Raw genomic sequence first — 24,645 nt, 5'->3', positions numbered from 1 at the left:
AGACAATTTAATGTATTGCCGTATGAGCCACTTGGATTTTCCTAAACAACAGTCAATGTCATGGGTGTTTTTTTCTATTTTCAAACTGCTACAGACTGAAGAGCAAAATTATGGTAGTGGACTGGGAACAAAAAGAACTCTGAGACAGTTTAGTCTATAATCAGCAAAAGACCTTAGGAATACATTGTAGGAATATTATTTGAACAGAGGAACAAGGAACATTCTCATAATGCTTTAAGTGGCAAATGACTATTCTGGAGAAGGATGGATTAATAGGATAGCGCAAAGAGAAAAGCAGAAAAGAGAAATTAGGAGGCAATGGGTAAAATATACATAATCAAGTTTGATGAATGCTTTGAATTCAGCTAGAAATAACGCATACAAAACCGGACTCATAGTCTATCTTTGCGTTCCATAACCCCTTCCCAAATATACCTAAGGAATACTGTATCTGAAAACCCGCAAACCCGTACAAGCTTGCTAAAAGAAAGAAGTAAGTTTTAATAAGCTCTCAATAAGAGAGTGGAAAAAAGTTAGTTGTAAGTTACTTCACAGTAGCATTATAAATCAGTATATATGTTTCAAAGGTAGATAGTGTCTCTTAATTACAAAATGATGTCTGGCAAGTTAAAATACCTACTTGCCTTTTTTTTTTTAGTCTCTCTCAGATAAACATTATTCTATTCTACATGATTACACATTAGCAAAAGTAATACAATTTATTTGATAATTATATTTCCTATTTTTTTTAATTTTAATTCACTCAAAATTTGCAAACTTCTGAATTCAGGCTTATTTTTAAGTCAACTAGGACAGATTCAAAACATGGTAACTTTTATGCCTATTGTTTAAGAGTTTTAAACAATAGTATTTTGATTTTTTTTTTAAGATTTTATTTATTTATTTGAGAGGCAGAGAAAAACAGCATGAGTTGTAGGAGGGACAGGGGGAGAGGGAGAAGCAGACTCCCTACTGAGCAAGAACCCTGACGTGGGGCTCGATTTCAGGACTCTGGCATCATGACCTGAGCCAAAGGCAGATGCTTAATTATCTGAGCCATCCAGCATCCATATTTTGACATTTCATATAGCTTTTACTGGGCAAAATATAACTCAAAAATGTATGTGTGTAATTGATATCCACTTTGAATAGTTGTAATATATAATGAAATGAATTATAAAAAGCTGTTAGAAATGTTCATATTTATTTATTTATTCATTCATTCATTCATTTATAGTGGATTTTGTTAAACTTATTGTTGAACTGGAAGGTCTAATCAAGTCACCAGAAATGTTTACATCTAAATGTTTTGTTATATTCTAAGGGCACCTGGGTGGCTCAGTGGGTTAAATGTTTTGTTATATTCTAAAGAGATGCAGAAATTTAAGAAAAAATCGCTCTCAAATCATGCCAGTACTCTCTCAAAAAAAGCCGCGAAGTACCTCAAAAAGTATTTACATTTTATCATATGAAGCAGGCTATTTGAAGCCCTTCTCAACAGCCTATCATTTGCTTGGCCTTTTCTGAGGAAAGTGAATCCAGGCAGGAAAACACATATTTGACATCAATAGAGATAAAATGAGATGTTTTATTATCTTGCCATGACTAAGCAAAGTATTAAACATGCTCATTCTTATTGCCACAATTACTATAATTACTAGACATGTTCCAAAATTAATACTGTAATGTTAAATAAGATTTACAAATTAAAAAGATTCACTGAAAGATAGAAATATTGCCTGCCAAAAACCCTCTCTTGCATTATGTTAGATGACCATTGTTGTATTTACCTTATTATGAACTTTTAATTATAGCTAAAAATAATTAAGGAGAAAAAGTTACATTGTGAGATGTTATTCTTCTTAGTGGTAAAAAACCTCAAAGACAGTAAATGATCGAATTCTTATAGTTCAAACATTACATGGAAATTTGCCTCTAAAAATACATTCATCATTAAAATTCTAAAAGGAATTTTATCTTTGGTGTCTGCTACACGCCATGATGGACTAACAAGGGAAAATAAAACTGTCTTTATTAACAGACAACATGATTTGTTATGGGAGAAAACTTCAAAGCATCTACGAAAGCTATTAGCCCAATACATAGCTTTTTTTCAACTTCACACTATGCAAGGTCAGTATGCAAAAGTCGATTGCATTTCTACACATCAGCAATTAGAACTTGCACTAAATAAAATACACTTAGAATAGTTCTTCCCCAATATTAAATGATTCAGTATAAAGCTGACACAATATATTCAACAGTGGATGATGAAAACAAGAAAATGACTCTAAAGAGATCTAAACAAATGTAATGATAATATTGTGCTAGTTATAAAAGAAACTAAATATAGATATTAGTTCTTATGACCTGTAGATTTAATGTGATTCCAAGCAAAATGTCAACAGGGTTTTCTTTTGTTTTGTTTTTTTCAAAAATTGGCAAGATTGTTTTAAATTTGTGCTATAGAGTTTTTGGGGTTTTGTGTTTTGTTTTGTTTTATTTTCAAAAATACCATATCACATATTTTATATATATAAGACATATATGATATATATATATGATGTATTCCAGCATTTCTAGTTATTTTTAGAAGGTGCTAACCACTACCATAAATAGCAGGAGAAGAAAACAGCATACCTCTAAAAATTGTAATAGTCCTCAGCTTTTTTTCTTTTTAATAAATAAACAGAAGCAGATTTTAGGAAAATAAAATTTTTAATTTAGATTTATATGATTTGTTTGGATAACAGGTATGCAGATATTCCTTAATTCCTCTGTTAATCTGTAAAAACACACTGTTTTTCTTTACCTGATGCATTTTGTTTTCCAAATCTCTCATGAATATTAAGTACAGTATAACACATATTTTTTTTTTACCAAGACTAAATCAAAATTATGAAATTGGGGTTTATACTATACTATAAATATAGATATGATATATAGATTGTTCCAAACAATATAGTAGTATTTCCTAAAAACTTATTTGTAGTATATATTTTTATTTTTAAAATATTTATTTATTTATTTGAGTGAGAGAGATATCAAAGATATATAAGACATATTAATGTTTTTAAGTTTCTTTTACAATAAAATACAGAAATATAAAATGAACATTATTTTGTAAAAATTTATGTGTTGTTTAAATTTTAGGTTTTTTTAATAGAAGTTTTATACAAAGTTTTATACAAAGGGATACTCCTCTTACACTTATAGTATGTTATCACTATTTGTCATTCCCAAAAGGATCCTCTTTCAAACATCTTATTTACTACTTTGAATATTTACTACCATCTTTCTGAGTAACAGTTTTATACAGCTACCTATTGTTTATTTCAGCTTTAGAAATAATTTTTTTTATTTTTGATTATTGACTATAAGGAGATTGTAAAAATTCCTTCAATTCATGCTACCAATACCTTTTGACATAATTTTTAGTGGAATTAAAATTCTGACTATATTTATGTTATATGTATTTATTACTGACAGCAGAGTCATGTGGTGTACTTTTATAACATTTCTTTTTTTAAATATTTTATTTATTGAGAAAGAGAAGGAGAAAGAGTGAGCATGTGAGGGGAGGGCAGAGGGAGAGGGAGAATTAAACTCTGTCATGAGTAGGGAGCCTTTTGCAGGACTCGAACCCAGGAACTGGAGATCATGAGCTGAAGGCAGATGCTCAACTGACTGATCCACCTAGGTGCCCCAACATTTCATTTCTTATACATCTTTTTGTTTTCCCTGATATTAGTAACTCTTCTTGATTATTTTATAGCATTTCTCTATTATTTATCTTTTGGAATTTTTGTTCTAATTAATGGAAATTTCTCTCAATTTTTTCCTCCCTAATTTCTCCTAAGACTTATGTGGTTCTGTCACATACAGTATATTGTGCAACATCCAGAAAACTTGGCAGTGAAATGCTCCCAAAATCACCCTACAGTGTGTTGTGTTTCCCACAACAAAATATTGTTCTATGTTCTGATACCTCCGTTTAGATAGAAGTATGATGAAAAACGGAAAGTTAAACATATCATTGGAGGCATGGATGGAAATAAATTGCATGAAATAAAAATTGTTATAAGTGTTTAACATGCAAGTGGCAACTCATTTTTCAAAGCAGATTATTTAGACATAAATTTGCATGATATATGACTAAATTGAAAGGATCTGTAGGACAAAAGAATGGTTTCATACAAGAGGAAGTGAGTTCAATGAAGATATACTGAAAAAGATACATTTTTCAAACCATTGCCAAGATATAGTTTACAATATTTTGTGGTTATAAGCATTAAAAATAACTTGAAATTTTCCATAAAGAATAATTGAGTGTTGCAGAGTTTATAATAAACATACACACACATAAACAGATAGTACACATTTACTTAACAATGAAATAGAAAATGCCCAAGGTCATATTAAGGAGCACAGGTAAGGACATTTTTAATATGTGCCTACTTTACATAATGGTGATAACTGAAATAGTGATAGTGACAGATCACATATGAATGATCAAAGGGCAAAAAATAGTTGAGTAGAGAAATTTTGAATACTTATATTTAGCATGCTACATAATAAATTAGAGGCTAAGAAGCTACTTAAAAAGTAATATAACACACAGAAACAAGATAGGAAAATTCATGAATCAAATAGAATCTATGAATAATAGATTTAATCATTATGTTGAATCAATGCCCTGTCATGATATAAAAATATTACAACTTTATTTTTATTTCTTTGTCTTCATTTTAATATTACCAATTCTTTTCTTTTTCTTTTCTTTTATTTAAAGGAACAAGTCAATGAATTTTCTGTTCATCCACCCAAAGTGCTACTGCCATTTCAGGTCTCAAAAAAAATCTCTATTCAAATGTCCAGTTACCTAACAATAAGGAAAACTCTAGAATTGATCACTTTTTTCCCTAGCCTTACTGTTTGTATCAAGAGAATTGTCACATTCCTTATTGTCTCATTTTTCCTCAAATCTCCCTCATTTTCTACTTTCTGAAGTTGGCCCCTTCCGCATGGGACCCAACAGAAGAACTGACTAAGAAGAAAGAGCTTACTCTGACAAATATATGATATTGCCACGATGGTTGACTCCATCTTTGACATTCGTATGGGGACATCACTGTTTATTGAGCTGAGAACTTGTGGTTAACAAATGATGTCAGTCAATGAACCATTTAGCCTGCCACTCATCCCTACTCCCAGATCTCCAACAGGTGACTCTGAACACTAGTAAATATTTGACTTCTTTTGCTTTCCAGGTCATCTTCTTGAGCAGAACTTAACATGACTTTCAGCTCTCTCCACTTCTGTTCAAAGGAAATACTCATGGCATCCTTGACTGACTGGCAAACACAGTAGCATCTCCCCTCAACTCTTATCTCTCAAGGATCTCACAGGCTATTGAATGCTGTTTTCCAGATTTCCTGGGGTTAGGGGGTCAGACCTCAAACTCCAATACACAAACACATTTTCTATAACCAATGACCCCAAACTTAGTTTTGAGAAATAGTTGCAGGAAGTTCCCTATGATGTATGTAGATTTAATGCATAGCTAACTCTAAAGAAATCCTCAAGAAGTTCTTTCTCTCCAGTGGGTCAACTCCTTTTATTCACATGTCATAGATTAAGTCACAAAAGCCGTAAAGCCCGTGAGTTCATGTGGGTTTGAACTTTGGCATTTCTGTATGAGAACACACATTTGTATCAATCATCTTTACTTTTCAACCAGAACTTCAAATTTAATATTCTCCTCATAACTTTCAACAAGGTTAAATTCCAAAAAACAGATTGTGAAATATATGGATAAAGGAAAGGTCACTGAATGTATAAATAAATAAATAAATAAACAAACAAATTTTAAAAACTCATTGCTGACTTTCATGAAAATGGTAGAGACAAAAATATGAGTGTAAGGGACTTAGACACTAGTTATATATTAGCTTACTAACTTGTAACTTCAAGATGAGCTTGCTGATGAACTTGCATCTTTCAGGCCAGAACATGGATGATTCACCCCTTATTTGAACTTTTTATCCTCTCTGCCCAAACACCCCTTCCACCCCCAGCCACACAGGAAATACAGACTTTGCTAGAAATACAGCCGCTAGATGTGTTGAGCCTGCTTGCACCTTATCTCTCCAGCATGTGTAAGTCCTCTGATTTTTAGTCAAAGGTGCCCAGCACAGCCACAGACTGTTTACATATTAGAAGGGAGCGGGAAGTAACCTCTGGATTCTGTGATTCCACTTGCTGCTCTGAGCCTGTCCATCTCAGAGAGGCATAGGCAGATTTCTCACACTGTGACCCAGAGTGGAACATCGAGAAGTATGGAGTGAGGTGGGGGGAGGGCTAGATCCTAATGAGGGCAAATTCTTCCAAAGGAGGCATAGGTCCCCTTTCGAATTACAGGAATTATAGGAGGCTCATGCTCTCCACATCAGAAGTCTTCCAATAGTTTATAGTTAAGATGTGACAGGATGGTAGGTAGAATTTTCTTCCTATTCTAGGAGCATTATGGGAAATACAAATAAATAGAAGGCTTAGGGTTGGTATTTCAAAGGGTTCTGGGTAGAATTAAATTGCAAAGGGAAATAAATATTAAGGGGATCTTTGCAGATAACTTTGCAGAAAGACAGATCTTGAAATTTTGACTTACTGGAATATATTGTGAGAGAGAAGGTTTCCATGTTGGCTTCATGTAGAGTTTGATCCTGCTCTCCCACATAATAAAGGGCTTTAGAATATTTGAATTCTATTATCTCCCTCTTTACTTACACATTATTGTCACATCTAGAAATTTAAAATATTAATTATATATATATAATATTTTACATATTTTCTAGGCATTATTATTGTTTTTAAACTTTTTAATATAATCTAAAAATCACTACTTTATTTTGCTTTTCAGCAAGTAGCTCAAATATTATCTAAAACATAGTATTCCCTTTATTTATTTATTTATTTACTTGCTTACTTATTTGACAGAGAGAGAGAAAGAGAACACAAGCTGGGGGAGAGGGAAAGGGAAAAGCAGGTTCCCCACTGAGCAGGGAACCCAATGTGGGACTCCAACCCAGGACCCGGGATCATGACCTGGGCTGAAGGCAAATGCTTAACATTGAGCTTGTTGAGGGGCCACTGAGCCACCTAGGGGCCCCTAAAACATAGTATTTCTTAGAGTATATTAAGGTCAACAGAATTTTCAACACAGAGACCGTGTTAAAAATAGGGGTTTTTTTTTGTTCTGGTTTGGTTTGGTTGGAAATGTAACTTTTTAAATTTATTTTTAAATTGTGGAAATAGTTTGAGAAACTCTCTTCTATTTTTTATAAAGACCAAATGAATGTTTTTCTTTGCCCTATTATTTTATTGTTCTCTCTTTTCCACATGTGTGCAGCCTTATGTGTTTTTCTGTAAGTAGCCTCTGGCACTCTATTTATCTGGAGTTTTGCCTTCTTGGATTCTATATTGATAATCTCTTATTATTCTCTCAGTTCTTCAGTGGTTACTTAATTATTTTTAGATGGAATGTTGGTCCAAATCATTTTGCTTACATTACTAGAAATATAATCTTATAGGAGTATTCTTTATTTTCTTTGACATCAATAATAAAACCATTTACAGATATGTAATAAAATAAATATAAATAATATAAATAAATATAAATAATATAAATAAATATAAATAATACTACCATCCAAATGATATTTAAGAAGACAGTAGTACTGCTATATTGGTTGGTAAGAGTACACAAACTGAGAATTGCTGGAGGGGAGAGGGGTACGAGGGATGGGGTGGCTGGGTGACAGACAATGGGGAGGGTATGTGTTATGATGAGTGCTACAAATTGTTTAAGACTGATGAATCACACAGACTTATATGATAAAAGTATAAAGTGTTGGGGTTCCTGGGTGGCTCAATGGGTCAAGCCTCTGCCTTCGGCTCAGGTCATGATCTCAGGGTTCTGGGATCGAACCCCACATCAGGCTCTCTGCTCAGCAGGGAGCCTGCTCCCCAACCCCTCCCACCTGCCTCTCTGCCTACTTGTGATCTCTGTCTGTCAAATAAATAAATAAAATCCTTAAAAAAAGTATTAAATATTAAGACAACATATTATCCCTCTGAATTATTTGAAAAATAAGTTCATATTTATCCTCTTCTAATCACATTTTACAGCAAATTTAATTATGGTGAATTTGCTTTCTTCATCTTTCTCATAACTAAAGCTGTCATCCAGATAATGATAAACTTTGTCATAAAATTCCAATTCCTTTAAAAGTTTAAGTTTATTTGCAATAAACTGGTTGATTATATAATTGGTTATTAATAGCTAATGTAATATTAAGTTAATTTCACTTAAGATCAAAATAAGAATGAAGAAAACACTTTCTGGTTTAGGAGCCTTTTCTAAGGACCCTCAATTATTTGGAAGACTGACTCAGTTCTCCTTTCCTATTTTAAGTATGTTTTTAAGAAGTGCCTGGGTGGCTCAGTCAGTTAGGCATCACCCTTCACCTCAGCTCATGATCTCAGGGTCCTGGGATCCACGCCCCGGACAGGATCCCTATTCAGTGGGGAGTCTGCTTCTCCCTGTGCCCCTCACCATGCTCATGCTCTCTCCCTCACTCTCTCTCTCTCAAATGAATAAAAAAAAAAAGTTTTTAAAAAATGTTTTTTTAAGGGTGCCTGGGCAGCTCAGTCATTAGGCATCTGCCTTTGGCTGGTGTCATGATCCCAGGGTCCTGGGATCGAGTCCTGCATTGGGCTCCTGCTCAGCGGGGAGCCTGCTTCTCCCTCTCCCACTCCCCCTGCTTGTGTTCCCTCCCTGTCAAATAAATAAATAAAGTCTTTTAAAAAATGCTTTTAAATAACACAAATGTACTTAACTATGCATTACTTACATTTTCTCAAAAGCCCCTTTGATCTTATTATGTGTGATAATTTTTCATAGGATAAAAACCAATGATAATGACTTAATAGGACCAGATGTTACAGTCTTTTTATTTTTTTAAGTTTTATTCCTTAATTTTAATTTTTTATGTTTTAACTTATCTTTTCAGGTTCTGTAATCTAATGGTACTGTTAATTTTTTTCTTACAGACTGACTCAAGATGCAACTCCTGGTTACTTTCTGCAGCCCTCAAAAATTAGAGGCACTTTCTAGTGTGAAAGGAGACCTTAGTTACCCACAGTTCACTAATACCACTAACGTGGCTGCTTTTTTCCCCAAATGTTGACTCTTACATTAACTTTGTATAGTTTAAATACTCCATATGTGAATTAACTTTGTTAGCCTCACGTTCGGTTTTTCCACAGCAATAGTTTCTCCACTGAATAGCATTGTGAGTGGATAAACACTGTGATAGATTTTCAGAGTCATTTACCACCATAATGACATCATGACGAGCAAGTAACAGTGTACTCCATTTTCCATTTTGTACTTACTTAGAAATTCATGTTTTAAATGTCAGTGAGATCATTGAAACAATCATTGTTTGGTTCACTCTGGGTCTGAGAACGTAATTGGTGTAATATAGGGTCAATTTGTTTTCTTTCTTATCATTTCTGAATATTTGTTAACTGAATTCTAGTAACTTTCCTATCCAGAAGCCCTCAATGCCTATCAAGGCATCAAGAGATTGTACAGAGCTGATTACACACTCAGACCTAGAGCACGGTGAAGCCAATTGCTTCATAAGCCCCCTTTGCCACATTTGTTGGTTCAGTGGTGGACATGTGATATGAATCAAACAATTACTCTGAATCTCAGAATTTGTTCTTTCTATGCTAGGAGCAAGATTCTCTCATTCTGTCAAGCATGAAGGATGAAGTGCGTACTTCTGTGAGCTGTTAACAGAAATACTGAGATCACGAATTCTTATTTATAGCAGTAATTAATATGTGGAGATTAGAAAAGGAAAAAATGTTCCTTCTTAACAACATTGATTTAATAATCAAAAGTACCCTGCAGTCAGACTTTAACCTCTCTAATTCTCAATTGTATAAAACATGTCAACCACATTTTTAATTAAGATACACCTAAAAATTAATACACTGTACAATAAATTTTCAACTATGGAAACACCACCCAGGTCAAGAAATAGAATGTCATCAACACCTTCAAAACTCTTTGTTATCCGTGTCAATCTCTATCCCTTACTTTTTGCACAGAAGCAAACAATATATTGGATTTTCACAAGTTACTGGTTTTGTCTGTTTCTAAATTATAAATGCCTAAATTCATATACTTTGCATTAATTTGTATTTTGCTTCTTTTAAAATTATGCTTTTAAGAGTTCTCCATATAGCAAGAATTCATTTATTTTCACTGCCATAGGGTATTCCATTTCTGTGTGTGACAGACTGATATATTCATTCTTCTGTCCATCTGTTGATAAATTTTATTACTAAATATGTCACATATATATTACCTCCTCATGGTTTTGTGTGTCTATTTTTTCATTCCTTGAAGTTTTCTCATGAAGCACAATATTCATAAATTTTAGGAGTCCAATTTATTATTTTTTTAGTGATTAGACTTTCTGTTTAAGCAAACTTTTTCTATTCTGAGGTCATGAATATCCAAAAATCACCTCCAAAAAGATTCTTTTTTTTTTTTTTTCACTTTTCTTACTTGGTTCTCAGTCTTGCTAAAATTTTTTTTTTCATACAATGTGATGTAGGAGTCACTGTTGTTTGTTTTTACCGATATGGATATCCCATTGATTTTAACAACATTCACTGAGAAGTTTCCTTTCCGTTCTTTTCCTTTCCTTTTCCTTCCTTCCTTCCTACTTCCATCCTTCCTTCCCCCTTCCTCAACATTCACTGAAAAGTTTCCTTTCCTTTAATTTTCTTTCTTTATTTTTTCTTTCCTTTTCCTTCTTCCTCCCTCCCCTCCTTTTCTTTTCTTTCTTTCTTTCTTTCTTTCTTTCTTTCTTTCTTTCTTTCTTTCTTTCCTTCCTTCCTTCCTTCCTTCCTATCCACCTTTGTTATACATCTGACATCTTCATATGCATAGGTCTGTTTGAATTCTATCTCATCTCTCCCTCTTCTCTTCTGGAGTCAGTTTGACACTAAATTAAAATTAACAGCCATGATTTATAATAAATCCCAACATCTAGGAGTGTAAACTTCACAATTTTTCTTCTTCTCTGAGTACCTCGAATATTAATAAACTTGTAAATTCAGCAAAATATTACTGGAGTTCTTCTTATTCTTGTACTTTATTGATCAAATGCCAGAATCACCTACAATTTACTGTCTAGGTAAAGCAGACAATCCTGCTTAACCTTAGCACCATAACATCTCAGGGTAGGCACCTGACATTTACCACATATCTGGGGCAGTCACCTCTTCTCTCTAAGCTTCCAAATTATTGCTCTAGTACCTAGAGTTTGTAATAAAAAATCAATAATGCATTAACATTTTGTTTTCCTTAACTGATTTTGTATGGAGAAACAAACCTTGCACTCTTATTTTTTTTGTTGTTGTTGTAAGTTTTAATTTAATTCTGGTCAGTTAACATATAGTGTTATATTGTTTACAGGAGTAGAGTTTAGTGATTCATCACTTACATAGAACACCCAATGCTGATCACAAGTGCCCTCCTTAATACCTATCACCCATTTAGCCCATTCTCTCACCACATCCCCTCCATCAACCCTCAGTTTGCTCTCTAGATTTAAAAGTTTCTTATGGTTTGCCTTCTTCTCTTTTATCCCCCTTCCCCTATGCTCATCTGTTATATTTCTTAAATTCCACATATGAGTGAAATTATATGACATTTGTCTTTCTCTGACTGATTTGTTTCGTTTAGCATAATACAGGCTGGATCCATTCGCATTGTTGCTAATGGCAAGATTCCAGTCTTTTACTGACTAACTAATATTCCACTGTGTATGTATACAGCTTGTTTATGGGTCATCTGGGCTCTTTTCATAATTGGCTATTGTGGATAATGCTGCTAAAGACAACATGGTGCATGGGTATCTTTGAATCAGTATTTTTGCATCTTTTGGGTAAATGCCTAGTAGTGCAATTGTTGGGTCATAGGGTAGTTCCATTTTTAACTTTTGGAGGAACCTCCATAATGTTTTCCAGAGTGCCTGCCACAGCTGGCATTCCCACCAGCAGTTTAAAAGGGTTCCCCTATCTCTGCATCCTTGCCAACACCTGTCCTTTCTGTGCTGTTAATTTTAGCCATTCTGACAGTTATGAGGTGGTATCTCATCATGGTTTTGATTTTTAGTTCTCTAATGATGAGTAAAGTTGAGCATCTTCTCATCATATGTCTGTTGGCCATCTGGATGTCTTCTTTAGAAAAATGTCTATCCGTGTCGTCTTCCCATTTCTTTTTTTTTATTTTTTTATTTTTTATTTTTTTAAAGATTTTATTTATTTATCAGAGAGAGAGGGAGAGAGAGCGAGCACAGGCAGACAGAATGGCAGGCAGAGGCAGAGGGAGAAGCAGGCTCCCCGCTGAGCAAGGAGCCCGATGTGGGACTCGATCCCAGGATGCTGGGACCATGACCTGAGCCGAAGGCAGCTGCTTAACCAACTGAGCCACCCAGGCGTCCCCGTCTTCCCATTTCTTAACTGGATTATCTGTTTTTTGAATACTGAGCTTAATAAGTTCTTTTATAGATTTTGGTTTGCCAGCTCTGCCACTTGCATTCTTATATAGTGGTAGAGCTGAAAAACATACCAAAGTAGAGTTAACACCTGTAAGTAGCTGGCCAGGGAGGAACATGTGACCTTTTTGTGGGAAACACGTGAACAAATGTTTCTGTGTCCTGTTCAGGCCAAGGCATGTAAGAAGGAGCTCTTCTTTCCCTGTGCTTTCTTTTCCTCTCCACTGGCTGGATGCAGGCGACTACTGGTCCAAAAGAACTGTGGAGCCAATACCTGGCAGGAGACCTCCTACCATCCAGGAATACCTACCTCCAAACCAAATGCCAGCAACTTTGAGTGCCTATAAAATCTATTCTACTATTCTGTTCACTGACTTTTTGAGATAGATATTTTGCTGACAAATTTTCAGGACTTCTCTTTTGTTTGTTTGTTTGTGTGTGTGTGTGTGTGTGTGTGAATACAAGCATTTAAGACCACAGATATTGGATTGTTTTACTGTTTTGCAGAAGATACAATGTGTAATTTTCATGGTTTTTTAGTTTTAAACATTTTATAAATTCCATTATGATTTTCTATTTGACTTGTGGGTTATGACAGGAGATAATTCACACTGTACACACATTTCTTATTGTATTTTTCAATATATAATAGTAATCGTATTATGGTAAAGGTGTATGTTCTATAATGTGTAAATCCTAAACATTGTTCAGATAATTTTCACAAATGTTTCATGTGTTCTTCTGTAACTGCTGGTTTTACAGTTTTATATATAGTAAGAGATCAATGATTTTCATTTCATTCTTCAAGTTTGCTCTATATTTCTGTTGTTTTGCAATTAGATTGACCTGATTATTAAGATATGTAATGACCTTTTTCATTTTGGTGAATTTGTCTATTACTTTATCTATAAAATAAAAGATTATTTTACTTCTCAAATACACATTATCTGTAATTATCATGGTTAGATCTCCAGAACTTACTCATCTTAACACTGCAAGTTTGTACCTTTTAACCAACATCTCCCCATTTTTCCCACCTCCAGCACCTGAACACTACCCTTCTACCCTATGTTTCTTGAAGTTTGAATTTTTCATAGATTCCAGATATTATATCATGTGTTATTGGTCTTTCTGAATCTTAATTAATTCACTTAGCATAATATACTTCAAGTTCATCCACATTTACTGTATTGTATACTTGATATTTGCTAAGACAAGAGATCATAAGTGTACTTACCACACGTACAAGGCTAACTATGTGAGGTGAAGTACTTAATGTCATCAATGTAGAGTTATACTTAAAAAAATACTTGGACAGCTCTTTTGAACCACACAAATTATCTTAATTTAGTATAATAACATGGGTTATAGATGGTTTGAGTTGACAGTTTCTTATGGTATATTTTTTTCGTTTCATAGTAAGTGCCAAAGATAGAATTCTAATGGTCCACTGATGGTTGGGGGGGTGCAAACAAGAGGTTGTATAAGGAGTTAATTCAAATTTATTGAGGAAGTTTGTATCTACTTTAGATAATGATTTAGCTAATGCATTAACTATTTAAAACTTCTGCCTTCTCTCAGGAAATGTTGTATTGTAACCTATATAATATATAAAGTGTAAAATAAAATACACAAAAATAATCATAGTAGATGTCTGCCTTCAGTTCAGGTCATGACTCCAGTGTCCCTGGCCTTGGGATGAGCTCTGCATCTGATTCCCTGCTTAGCAGGGAGTCTGCATCTCCTTCTTTCACTCCCTCGGGTTGCTCATGCACAGTCTCTCTCTCTCAAATAAATAAATCTATTTTTTTAATGAGCATAGTATGAATTCTGATAAAATAAATCCCAAGCCTTATCATGGTCTATGGGGCTCTATCTGCTCTGTCCCTGTCCATCTTTGAAACAGTATCCCCTTGACTGTTCTATCTTCCTCCCTTAATAATCTTTATGTGGATCCTGGTACCACATAAATTCTTTCCAAACTTGGAAACTTTTCACATACTTTCTCCACAACCTGGGCTCTTTCCACTCAAGTCTTCACATGGATCATTAAATACTCCATATTCGGGCAACATCTCCCCAGAGAGGTATTTTGAATCATTCTCATTAAGGTAGGGATTTTCTCCATTATCATTTATCATCCTAGTCTAAACAGTATTTAAGAGTAACTCTAACTATTCTATGCATTTTAATTGTTTAGTTATAAATGTCCTCTAAGAGAAGTGTTTCATTTTTTATTTCTATAATGTCATTCACTAGTGGTTAACACAAAGGTGCTCAATAAATACTTGTTTCAAGGAGTGTTGAATGTAACAATGCATTATGCTCACGAAATGACCAAGTTCTTGATACCAAACAGGAAGGACAAAGAAGCACATGTGAAATGGAAATCTGTATGTACAGTATAAGGAAAAATTTTAAATAAATATTATAAATATCCCCACAAACAGAAGATAATGTATATCTGTCAAAGTACAAAAGGAGATAATACCAAGGACTATAAAAATTATTTCTAGTTTTTTTTTCTTCTGCTTCTTAAATTCTATATGTGAGCAAAATAGTGGTATTTATTTTACTCTGACTGACTTATTTCACTTAGCATTATACTCTCTGGATCCATATATGTTGTTGCAAATGATAAAATTTCATTCTTTTACTGGTACAGCCATAGTGGAAAAGAGTATGAAAGTTCCTCAAGAAGTTAAAAACAGAACTACACTATGATCCAGCATTTGCACTATTGGGTATTTACCCAAAGAACACAAAAACACTAATTCAAAGTGATACATGCACCCCTATGTTTATAGCAGCATTATTTATAATAGCCAAATTATGGAAGCACCTGATTTTATATAATTTTGGTTTTTTTTTATAATTTTGTTTTATTCTCATTCATTGCCTATCATTATATCATTTATGTGTAGATTCCCTTTCTCTTCTGTTTCTATTAGGTTTCAAAAATAATAAGCTTTCTCTCCTTTTTGAAACTGAAACACAGTTGTTGTGTTTTGTGCACAACATAGTAAGAGCTTTCAAATGACTGAAAGCCTTACTGATAATGTAAACAGTCAATTAATACATATTTTGATATGCTTCATGTATTATCTCCTGTGTCCTTACAATAAAGTAGGCTAGAAAAAATAAAATATTAAGAAAATAAGAAGGAAGACAAAATACGTGTACAAGTGTTCTACCATAAAAAGTCCACATATGGGCATCCGGGTGATCTCTGTCTTCAGCTCGGGTTATGATCTCAGGGTCCTGGAATTGGGCCTGCATGTCAGGCTCCCTGCTCAGTGGGGAACCTGCTTCTCCCTCTCTCTCTGCCTGCCTCTCTGCCTACTTGTGATCTCGCTCTGTCAAATAAGTAAATAAAATCTTTAAAAAAAATCCACATGAACGTCAACCTGCACAGTTCAAACCCATTTTGTGCAAGGATCAACTGTATAGTTGATCTTCACATTTACTTGTATCTATCACTTGGGGGATATATTTACCATATCCCCTAAACTTTGTAGTCCCTTATCTCAACACAAGATGTAATTTCAAGGGAGCTAACCTGAAGTACCTTAAGTAGCCTTAAGTTTCAAACAGTTAGAAAAATGGCGAAAACCAACATCAAAGCAAGATAAAGGACTAATCTTTATTATCTGGATCAATCAGCTTCAAATATTAAGGGTTAAAATCCCTGTGAAACAAAGAAAAGAAAAAGAAAATAAGATACGTCTACCTTATTTGGGAGGAAATAGCAAGCCTGGGAGAAATGAGTACTACCATAAAGTCAAAGCAAAAATGTTTGCTCTTTTAAGAGTGAAAGTTATATTGCCCACAAAGATATTTTAAAATGTGATTTGGTACACTTACAGGTGGTGAAGAAGATAGTATAGTTTTACTTTTTTTTTGCTCTTCTCCTTCTTAATACAACTAAACACCTTGGAATTATTACACTAACAATGAAGGAATCCTAATTACCCCAGAATACCTTGGAACCCAAGACATGAGAAACTACAATGAAGTGAGTTCCCTGGGTTTTCTTTCTCTCTCTGATATATATTTGACCCAGGCAGTGGCAGAGAAAAAAACAGCAAGCCACAATAGGCATAGTGAAAAGTCTTATAAAATCGGCAACATACAAGAATAACCTGCCCTTGCTGGTTAAAAGACCTGAAAAGCAGAAGTCCAACAGAGACCTAGCAGGGAGCCCTAACTGACTCATCAGTTGGCTGCTGCTGATGATATGATCCACTGGTAGTAGTAATAGCAAAGGAAATCCACTCCAGCCCTACTCAAAATTTGGGCACCACTGGGCATCTAACCTGCCTGTAGCAGAGGTCGTAATGAAACCTGGCTATCCCAGGCCAAGCTTCATAACTTAAATTCACTGAGTGGACCTAAAGCGATTTATTAGCAGCTGTGGTAACAAAGTCCTCCTGGGTCACCCAAGACCCGGCTTATCAACTGGGGTACCAGCAGGAATCCCGATGCAAAACTCTGCATCTCTTTGCCCTCTACACTGTAGCATAGACACACCAGCCTGGAAGCTTTGCTCTCATCTCTCAAATGTTGTCCAATGACAGAGGGAAGCTCAGGAAAGTTCTTTCTGTCTTTACAGGTGGCACCAGCAGGGATGGATCAGGAATCCCAGAAGCACCAGACAATGAGCAGAGCAGAAAAGCACTATCATAGGAGGAACCCGAACACTCACTGGAACTATAGCCTTTAAAACTGGTCAGACCTAAATGCTGAAACTAAACAGGGCAAGCTGATGATTCAAATAGGATTGAGATTCTCCTAATAGAAGAACCCAGATGTCCATGGTACAACTGAAAATCACTGTTCTATGAAAAGCAAAGGAAACCTCAACTTGATTAAGAAAGCCCATAAACTGACATGAATACCAAAAATAATATGAGTATTATTTTTTTTAAATATTTTATTTATTTATTTGGCAGAGAGAGATAGCAAGAGAGGGAATACAAGCATGGGGAGTGGAAGAGAGAGGAGGAAAAGCAGACTTCCTACTGAGCAGGAAGCCTGACATGGGTTTCAATATCAGGACTCTGGGATCATAACCGGAACCAAAGGCAGATGCTTAATGGTTGAGCCACCCAGGTGTCCCAATATGAGTATTATTTGATAAGGATTTGATAAGGCTTTAGAAACAGCCACCATAAAAATATGTCAGCAATTAAGTGCACATTTTCTTTAACCTAATGAAGAGGGAGAAAATTGCACCAAAGGAAAATAAGTTAGGAAACAGAAACAAAGGAGTTTCTACTTCGAAGATAATGGGGTATTTGTACTTTTTTCCCCCTATTTCTCCTCTAAATACAATGACAAATGGTGGGCATTCCATGTAAAAGCAACATAAAAGAATTTTGAAAATTGGAGAAAAGTGTGTGGGCCAGATAATGTTCATGTGCCCTGAAAACAACATGGTAGTTAAGTTCCAGAGATTTCTTATTGGCTCATATACAGGCATACCTCAGAGATTGTGCAGGTTCCACCAGCACAATGGAGTGAATATCACAATAAACTGAGTCAAATCAATTTTTTGGCTTTTCAGCACATTTAAAAGTTATGTTTACTATACTGTATTTTATTAAGTGTGAAATAATATTGTGTCTAAAAAATGATGTGCATATCTTAAGTTAAAAAATGCTTTATTGCTCAAAAATGCCAACCATCATCTGAGCTTCAACCAACTTGTAATCTTTTTGCCAATGGAAGGACTTGGCTCATTGTTGATGGCTGCTGTCAGATCAGGGTAGTAGTTGATGAAGGTTGGCATGGTCATTGTAATTTCTTAAAATAAGACACTGAAGTTTGCCTCATTGATTACCTCTACCCTTCACAAATTAGCTCTTCTTTCCCTCTTTCCTTTCACAGCCCTTCTTTCTGTAGATATGGTGCTGTTTGATAGCATTTAATCTACAGTAGAATTTCTTTCAAAACTGAAGCCAATCTTCTCATCCCTGCCACTGCTTTATCAACTCAGTGAATGTAATATTGTAAATCCTCTGTTGTTGTTTCAATAACCCTCACAGCATCTTCACTAGGAGTAAATTCTATCTCAAGAAACCACTTTCTTTGCTCATCCATAAGCAGCAACTCCTCATCCATTCAAGTTTATCATGAGATTTGCTGCAATCCGATGGGATACACAGGCTCAACTTCTAGTGCTAGTTCTCTTGCTATTTCTCTCACAACCGCAGTTACTGCCTCTGCTGAAGTACTGATCTCCTCAAAATCACCCATGAGGGTTGGAAGCAACTTTTTCCAATTCCTGTTAGTGTTGATATTTTTGACCACTTCCCATGAATCATGAATGTTTTTAGTGATACCTAGAATGGAGAATCTTTTCCAGGTTTTCAATGTCCTTTCCCCTGCTCCATCAGAGGGGTCACTATCTCAGAAGCTATAGCCTTACAAAAAGTATTTCTTCAATAATAAGACTTGAAAGTAAAAATGACTTCTTTATCCAGAGTGGATTGTGTTACAGAGGAGCTATTGTATTAGTAGGCATGAAAACAACATTAATCTTGTTGTCCATCTCCAGCAGAGCTATTCAGTAATGAGGTACATTGCCAATGAACAGTAACATTTTGAAAGCAATCTTTTTTTTGCTGAGTAGTAGGTCTCAACAGTGTGCTTAAAATATTTAATAAGCCATGCTATATGCAGATATGCTGTCAGCTAGGCTCTGTTGTTCCATTTATAAATCAAAGACAGAGTAGATTTAGCATAATTATTAAGGGCTCTAGGGTTTTTGGAATAGAAATGAACATTGGCTTCAACTTAAAGTCAACAGCTGCATTAACCACTAATAAGAAAGCCAGTTGGCCTCTGACGTTTTGAAACCAGGCACTGACTTTTCCTCTCTAGCTATGAAAGTGCCAGGTGTCATCTTCTTCTAGTAGGTTGTTTTGTCTACATTGAAAATCTGTTATTTAGTGCAGCCACCTTGATTACTTAGCTCATCTTCTGAAAAACTAGCTGCAGGCTCTACAGCACTTCTGCTTCACTTTGTAGTTTTATGTTATGGGGATAGTTTCTTTCCTTAAACCTCATGAACCAACCACTCCTAGCTTCAGAGCTTGTCCTACAGTTTTCTCACCTCTCTCTACCTTCAACCATCATAGAATTGAAGACAGTTGGGACCTAGCTTTGGATTAAGCTTTGGTTTAAGGGAATGGTGTGTCTGGCATGCATATATATATATATATATATATATATATATACACACACACACACATATATGTATATATATATACACACACATATATATATATATATGTATATATAATATTGCTTATTTATTTGAGAGAGACATAGTGAGAGAGGGAACACAAGCAGAGGAAATGGTAGAGGGAAAATCAGGCTCCTGTTGAGCAGGAAGCCTGACACAGGGCTCGATCTCAGGACCCTGGGATCATAACCTGAGCCAAAGGCAGATGCTTAACTGACTGAGCCACCCAGGTGCCCCTGCTTTCCTATCATTAGTGCATTCACTGGACTAGCACTTTTAAGTTCCTTCCAGAACTTCTACTTCATATTCACAACTTGGCTAACTGGCATTAGAAGCATAGCTTTCAGCTCATCTTAGCTTTCAAAACACGTTTCTTACTAAACTTAATCAGTTCTAGCTTTGGATTTAAAGTGAGAGGTGTGCAATTTTTCTTTTATTTGAACACTTAGAAATTACTGTAGGGTTGTTAACTGGCTTAATTTCAACACTGTTGTTTCTCAGGGAATAGGGAGGCCTGAGGAGAGGGAGAGAGATGGGAAATGGCATGTCAGTGGAGCAACCAGAACACACACAAATTTTATCAGCAAAGCTCATTGTTTTATATGGGAGCAGTTTGTGGTCCTCACAAATTACAATAGTAACATCAAAGGTCACTGATCACAGATCTCCATGACAAAAATATAATAATAATAAAAAAGTTTGAAATATTGTGAGAATTACCAAAATGCACAACAGAGACACAAGGTGAACAAATACTGTTGGAAACATGGTGCCAACACACTTGCTTGAGGCAGGGTCACAACAAACCTTCAGTTTATTAAAAAAGAAAAAGCCCTAATTGTGAAGTACAATAAAGTGAAACAATAAGACAAGGTATGTCTGTACTCTAGAATGGATGCTGGGGTATCCAGCAACCTGTAAATGCTAATATGTGCAGTAAAATATCCTCAGAAAGCCTGACCTTTATAGCCAAAAAGAAACAAAAACAAGTCAGAGACATCTTAGCAAGACAGAAACCTTTCAGAAAACAATAGTCAAATCCCACAGATTAGAACTGTAGCCCCACCTTTATCTATGCCAGAAAATCCTGAGTGGGGAGTCTAAATAGTCCACTTTCCCAAGGCTATACTGAGACTCCTGAACCCATCCACCGAAACCAAATCAAAAGAAAAGAAGCTAAGAGAAAAATTTAACCTTCAGCATACTTCCACATAATATTCAAAATCTCTATATTTCAATTAAATAACACTTATTGAACCAAGAACCAAGAAGATTTCAAACTGAATTAAAAAACACAATCAAGAGATGGCAAAAAAATAACAACAGAAATATTGGAATTATCTGACACATATTTTCAAGTAGTCTTCATAAGCTTCCTTCAATGGACATGTTTGAAGTAAATGAAAAAAATAAAGACTCCCAGCAAAGAACCAGAAAATACAAAGACGAAGCCAATGGAAACTTAATAACTAAAAAGTATAACAACAAAAAAATTAAAATAACTCTCGATGTATAGGCGCAGAAGAAGAAGACAGAGGAATTAGTAAAATTAAAACTTAAAAGTCATTTATCCTGAATAACAAAAGAAAATAGAGTTAAAAATAAATAGTATCTAAGAAACAGTGAAACTATAATATGCTAACTAAATTCATCACTAGAGTTGAAAAGAAGAAGTAGAATAAAGCGCGGAAAAATAATAGACTAAACCTCCCAAATTTAGGGGAGGGGGACATTAATCTATGTTCCAAGAACTTCACTGAATCCCTAAACACATGAACCTAGGAAATACAAACCAAGGCACATCATAGACAAGCTTCTGAAAAATAAAGACAAAGAATACCTGAAAATCAGTGAGAGAGAAAAAGACATTTACCGGTAAGGGGAAAAAAATGAAATGACAACTGATTTCTCACAATAAATCCTTCTTGAGATCAGAAGGAAGTGGCAGAACACTTTTCAAGTGCTGGGAGAAACAAAGAAACAAAAAGCCTACCAACTCAGAATCCTATAGTGAGTGAAAATATCCTTCAAAAATGAAGAGGGAATCAACACATTCACAGATGAAGGAACACTAAGAGTTTATCACTTACCTACTTTAAAATGATGGCTAAAGGAATTTATCAAAACAATTACTTGTATATTCTTCAAGATCAAATTACTGAGGGGAAAGAGAATGATATAAACAAAAATACATACCTACATCTTAAAAACAATCAAGTACCCTATATTAAATGTAAATGCATCATAGGTTCACACATTTTAGTCACTAGAAATCGCCCACCCAGGCTAAATTCAACCAATTATTGATACTAATGAAATACATCTTTCAAGTGTTTTATTTTGATATAATTACTTTCCATAAGAAATAAAAAACCTATTTCAACATGCTGGCATAAATCATGTTGCTCTCTGCTGATTTTAGAAAGACTTAATTTCACAAAAAATACCTCAGATTTCCCAGGAGGAGTTATGCCTGACAATTTGTAATGACATAAACTTCATTTAACTTGACCAGAATCTGAAATTCAATAAACAAAAAGACCTAATCTAATGTTTAAAGAAAAGTGTTACGAAAGTGGATTAATTCTGATGACTGAAGTATTTTATTTATCAATTGACTGAGAGAATTGAACAGTCAATAGAATGTAGGCAATTCAAAGCTCACTCAACCCTAAACCTGAGGGACCAATTTTAGGAGTAACTGTTATTCAGTTTGAATGCGCATTCAGTCCTTGATCGCTCTGCTGAGGATGAGAAGTAGTTGCTAAACACTGTGATGTCGTGATTTATTGTTAGTATGTTTAAAATTATTTGATGGCTTGCCACAGAATTGGTTTCAGTGACTTCTTTCTTAAGATTTTAATTGTTTGACTTATTTCACTCAGCAGAGAGAGTCAATTATCATATGGTTTCACTTACTTGTGGAGCATAAGGAATAACAACATTGGGAGATGGAGAAAAGTGAGATGGGGGAATTCAGAGGGGGAGACAAACCATGAGAGATATGGACTCTGAGAAACAAACTGAGATTTTGGAGAGGAAGGGGTTGGATGAGCCCCGTGGCAGGTATTAAGAAGAACACGTATTGCATGGAGCACTGATGTGGTGCATAAACAATGAATTATGGATCACTGAAAAAAATTAAATTAAATTTTAAAAACAGTTTAATTGTTGGGGCACCTGGGTGGCACAGTCATTGAGCTATGGAGCCCCCCATTGAGCCTAGCACTGAGTTGGGCATGGGGTTTCTCACTCCCCCTGTTTGTGTTCCATCTCTCCCTCTCTCTCTGTCAAATAAATAAATACCTTATAAAAAAATAACTTACATTATAATCTTTAATCTCCTATCTAATACCATAAACTGAAAATGCTTTCACTCAAATCATCTCTGTCTAATTTACATCACATGTAAACATCTATACACCTAGAGCTACAACTTTTCTACCAGAGCATACTATATAGAGATTGTTTTCAGAATTTCATAAATTACTAATTATTTGGATTTATCTATGTGGGTCATTTATTCTTTGTTCACTGTTTTTTTCACTTTCAGAAACGAATTCCTTATTTCTGAAGTCCATCTTTAAAAAATTATCTAAGGAAGTTCTGTCACTGGTACATAATCTCAGGGTTTATCCGAAAATGGAACGTTTTTGGCTCTATGTTTTCTGGGTGTGTTGTTCTCCTTTACAGTTAAGTTTTTATATATATCACACAAACTGTTACAGATATTGTGCAAACTGAACTCATTTAAAACTTAGAACTTTTGCTTATAAAAATATACAATAAATCCAAAAGGTAAATAAAAAAATTCGGAAGACATTTTTAAAATATTTAATCTTCGAAGCAGTGCTCAAAAAAATCAATAAATAGGAAAAAAAACTTAATGGATAAGATGGGAAAAATATATCACAAGATATTTCACAAGGGAGATAACACAGGTGTCTTACTATGAAAAATCTGTTTGATCACTAAATAATTTGCAATACAGAAATTTAAATCACTCTATAAGTACGTTAGAATCACTATGTTGACAAGATGTTAAAAATTTATCAATTGCAAGTTTTGTAATATTGTTCCACAAATGTGTGTGGCACATTTTCATTGAATTTTGAAAACATGTAATATTATACAGTATAATGCTTAGGTATGCTTATATATATGATAAGAATATACAGCAAGATATTTGTGATAAACAGAAATTTCAGGTTATTAACTGGAGGGATGGAGGGGCTATAATCATAAAAGATTTATTTAATGTTCTTTTTTTTAAGTGGGGATCATTTTATAAGTGTGGGATCATTTTATAATTTTAAATACATATATTCTTTTCTAGAAGTTTGAAATATTTCATGATTTCAAAATTATTTAAAATAATAAATTTCTCTTTTTTCTAGCCCCACACTCATATGGTTTATAACTCCAGACAAACTTGTTTTAGCAGGACTTTGTATATTACTGAAGAAATATCCCAGTCATATATTAGTACCTACTATTATAAAACAAAACAAAAAATAACGTGCTATATATTGGTGCATAAACATGAAAACTGAAGGGATTACAAATTGATTTTTCTTATTCAATATTAAGATATAATGTTAAATTTTAGAAATTAAGGTAATTATCAACTTTATCTGTTTTGCTTATGGTGTGTTATCTATTTTGTATCTCTATATGCTCAGATTTGTTAATTGTATATACTTCAAGAAAGACATTTTTTCCATCTATGTTCTCAAATTTGTTTGCAAAATT

The sequence above is a fragment of the Neovison vison genome, chromosome 5 (assembly GCF_020171115.1).
Source record: "Neovison vison isolate M4711 chromosome 5, ASM_NN_V1, whole genome shotgun sequence".
NCBI classification, from domain to species: domain Eukaryota; kingdom Metazoa; phylum Chordata; class Mammalia; order Carnivora; family Mustelidae; genus Neogale; species Neogale vison.
Note: the sequence above shows the minus strand (reverse complement) of the source record.